Genomic DNA, 4,562 nt, shown 5'->3' on the forward strand with positions numbered 1-4,562 from the left:
TTAGCCTTGACAAATGTTTCCAGTTTCTTGAGTTAAGGTACAAAGCATTTCTTCTCCTTCCTTTTCTTGTAAGGATACATTATTGCAATTGCTGCAATGTGTGTTCATCAACCACATGTTTTGAAATTTTCTTACTTATCTTTGAAACGTGTTTGTTCATAAACTGTTACTATATGCTCTTGCAAAATTGGCACTCACAAACTCAGAAATACCCTTTTAGGGTAGTGTGTTAAGTCAATGTCTCTGAGAGCATTCCCCTTCTGATATAAACTAAATTACTTGTGTTAGTAAGAATGACTGTTGTAGCAGTTAAAGCTGAATTTGAATTAAAGACAATGTTCTGGAGTATTCTGTGTATAACAGCTGATTCGTAAAATATTTGAAATAAACATTTTTGTTAATGTTATGTTAAAGTTTTGTAGGTATTTCTTAATATCTGAAGTGGAACAATGATGCAATTGTAATACTTAACATTTCATTCCCTTTCCCTTTTTTCCTTTTCCTTTTCCTAAATCCCAAGGGGAGTAGAGTCCCTTCCCCTCTGCTGTCCTGCAAAACCCTTAATGACAAAAGCTTGATTATCTATACCACTGTTTCTTTTCTGCCAATTTCCTAAATGCCTCAGGACTAATTTTATGCCTAGAGATTTGTGAAAATTTGATTTTTTTTTTTTTTTTAATGGAAAGTGAATCAGGAAGTTTTAGTGAAATCCTGCTGAGGTCCAGCTACTAAGAAGTGAGACAGCTTTTCTAATCTCCTGCATACCTGTCAATCTGAAAAACCTAAGGTAGAGGCAGGTTTGAGTCTCTACCTTTTATTTTACACTGCTGACAGATATTCTGAGATCATTTAGAAAGCCAAAAGTTTAATTTTGTTTGCTCAGTTATTCCATAACCAAAGATCTTTCCTGATGAATTCTGTTATCCATGCCTAAGATGTTACAGGGTAGAAGTCAAGGCTGCAGGCTGAAGTGGGAGAAACCACAGTCCTAGGTCTTGCTGGATGTTTACTGACACAAATTGGATAGGCTGATTAATAACAGAGCAGAGAAAGCTGCTTCAGAAGAAGCGGCCTCTCAACATTTGGGATACTTTTCTGAGGCCTAAGACCATGAGCTGCGTATACACACTGGGATTTTTTCATTGGTACCTGTTAAATTCCAGCTAGAAATGGTCCCTGGTTATGCCTATAAAGCCAGTAGCAGTTGTGTTGATGGGTTGCTGACCCTGGTACATCTCTCACTGCCCAATGCCATTTTGGTTTGCCCTTTACACACTCATCCATTACATATTACACCCATTCCTAGCCTGAAAGCTGAGTGGAGAGAGATCCTCTTGTCCGTGTAGCAAGGGCTGCATGAGAGCCAACACCAGGTACTGCAGGTATCCCACACGTGACCAACTGAGCTGGAGCCCAGGAGCCTCCAGAAGCAGCAGCAGCTGGGAGCTGTAATCCCTTAGAAGCTGTGCAGCTGTCAGCAAAGTGACAATATGGTGGCACTGTGCACTTGTGCTGTGAGTCCTTGCAGGTGGGGGTGCCTTTTTGTTCTCTCCTTGGATTGCCTGGAGAAAAACAGTCAGCTCACAGCCAAGCCCAAAGGTACTAACAGCACAAACCACTCTTGAACAAGCAGGGCAGGGATTGGACTTTGAATCCCATAAGAGTATCCTAACCAGAAGGTAAATGTTTATTTAGAGCCCTGGTATCTTTACTGTTCCACTTGGGTTTTTAATGATGTTTTTGACAGAAAACCACTTCAATTAAAATATTGCTTGTAAAAGCTAATGTGCCACACTCCATTAGGTTAAATAAATATTATATTAAATATTTTGTGTCACCTTGTAGTAAATACAGTGATACCTGAATAAATAAATGTTTGAATTTGTTGAGTAAAAAACTTTGAAGAACCTTACTAATGAATCTTACACTCTGATCTGCTGCTGTGGTGAGGAAGACACAGATGCCTTGATTTTCTTTCTCCCACAGAAACAACAGCTATATGGAAATGTAATTTTTCTGATCAGAAATAACATAGAGAACATTTCTACACATCTGCCTTGTCCTGCAAAGTGGTCTTCCAGTAAAAAAATTATTTTAATTTCTAAAGTAACATAACATCTGGAGCAACATCTACTATTTTACTGATAATTTTACTGATATGTAAATGTAAAACATGTTTATAAACAGGAGTATTTGGCTGATAAATAAGCAACTGCTGTATAAGTTAAAAAAATTAATTTAGAAACTATGAGGTAACTTCCAGGGTTTGTGGAATATAAGATTTATTTTCATATACTGCTGTTTTCTGCCTTCAGACACCACTTTTAATAGGAAATAAGGCATTCAGCAAGCTGTTCTCACTCAAAAATCAAGTTTCATGTTCAGAGCAATTTATGAATTTTCTGTAACTTCAGTCCAAGGATATCAATCTAGAGTGCATAACACTGCAGGACAAATTTTGTTGTGCTTTTATGTATAATACTGAAGGTGATAAAACCATAAGAGTTATTTATATTTTATATCAGATAAAACTGGATGAATAGGGCAACTGAGAGTGTTAAAACTGTTTCTCAACCACACTGAATTGTCAATGGTAATGTGTGAGTACTTTGAGGAAAACAAAAAGTTTATGTCATGACATTGTAGGCTCATCCAATTGCTCTCTGATTAACAAGAGCAACCAGAATTCTGAGTTGGAAAAACTGCAGTGGTACAAATGGTACAAACCTGGGGTTGTGACCCACAGAGTAGATCAGAGAACATTGTCTATAATAGTGGCTTTATTTCTAGCTGCCTCTTAAATTACAGCACTGAACCCCATAGAAATCCTCTACATCATTTCATCCCCAGTCTGGGCTCTATGCAAAGAAAAAATAGTTTGTATTTTTCATTTCAAGACCATGAACATAATTAAAACTTTGTATTGGGAGTAACAGGGCAGCTCTGCATGTTTGTGGGTAAATGCAGGCTTTGGGGGCAGGGGCAAGTGAATCACTGCATCCTAAGAAAACAATCTTACACTACAGCATTAATTCGTTTAAGTATTTCAAGGAAATAAGCTTTAAGTGCTACATATTGTAACAGATTGGAATGTGTAGACTTACAGTATTAGATGGTCATAATCCTCCCAGTGCAAGGCTGATTGCAGGGGTAGCAAGAGTTGGCTAATCCTTTTGGGCCAATGGCATAAAACAAGGATTAGTTTTTCATTTACTGCAACTGAGTGGGTCATTAGGATCCAAAGACACTAATGAGCCTGAACAGGCAATTGGATTCTGGTTTCAAAGTTCTGGGCTAGTTTGAAAGGAGATTGATTGTGTCTTTTAATGATTTAAAACATGATGATTTGGTGACCTTTTGCCTGAGAAAAATGAATGAAGGATGTAACGGTGGAACACAAACCTGGAATGCTGACTTTTTTCCTCCTGAGACTTGAGTTGTTGCCAGATTCGTTGCCTTAGAGGCTGAATGGCTCATTTAGAAATATCTCTGTTGCCTTGCTTTTATGTTCTGCTCTTGATGTCTCCAGAGTTGACACAAGTCACATGCAATCAAGTCTGTATTCCTGGTGGACAGGCACTGTCCTAATGTTCTCTGACTCACACCCAGGTTGTTTGCAGCTCAGCAGTTCTGCTTCCAGACACATCACTTTGGGTTCTGATGCTAACATCTTGCTGAGAAATTGCCTCTTGGCACGTTGTTTCTTGGATCCTGTACCTTGCTTGATTTGATGTGAAGATGATGCTCTTTTTAGCACTTGCAATGTGTTACCTTTGGAAAGGTAAATCTTTGCCCCCACCTTGCTACATCCCAAAATTTTTCTTTTCAGGAATCACTTGAATTCATCTATAATACATAGCTTCAATTTGGTTTCATTCAAATTCAAATTAAGCAAGGGTATGAAAAAAATATCAAAAGATGCTCATACCATGCTAGTTTAGACATACTAAAAACGAAAATACTTTGACTGCTATGACTCCATAGGAGAAAGAGTGTCAAAAATTTTAATAACATGAATTTAATTTTCTGCATCATACCACAGTCCACAAAGCATCCATAAAATTATTTCATACAGCAGAGGACTTGATCCATAATCCTTTGAGGCTTGGCTTGGGGAAGGGAAAGAAGTGGAGGATCAAGTTAGAAAAAGTTCCTGCTAGTGGGCAACCAGCTGTTCTGACTGGTGGGAAGCTTGGAAGCTGACAGTCCAGACTGAAACTCAATTTTGAGCCTGCAGTTCTCATCTGCTCCCTACTGCCAGAGCAGGACTGCCTTGAGCTAAGTGTGGTCTCTTGCTGCTCTCTTCTTTTTCTTGAGGCACATGTGTGGCAAGTTTTAACTGTTTCCACAAAGTTCCTGATGCTGTGGTCAGTGATGTTGCTCTCTGCCACAGCTGCAAAGGGCTCCTATCCAGAAGTTATGGATAAAAAGAGGTTAAAAATGTTTCTTAACAATTACAAAACCCCTGGAAGTGCTGTTTCCATTGCATTCCAGGGAGGTGCCAAGCCTCTGAGGCACTCTAGCCATTACCCAAGCTGTACAATACAATTTCAAATCATGCT

The sequence above is a fragment of the Serinus canaria genome, chromosome 5 (assembly GCF_022539315.1).
Source record: "Serinus canaria isolate serCan28SL12 chromosome 5, serCan2020, whole genome shotgun sequence".
Taxonomy (NCBI): Eukaryota; Metazoa; Chordata; class Aves; order Passeriformes; family Fringillidae; genus Serinus; species Serinus canaria.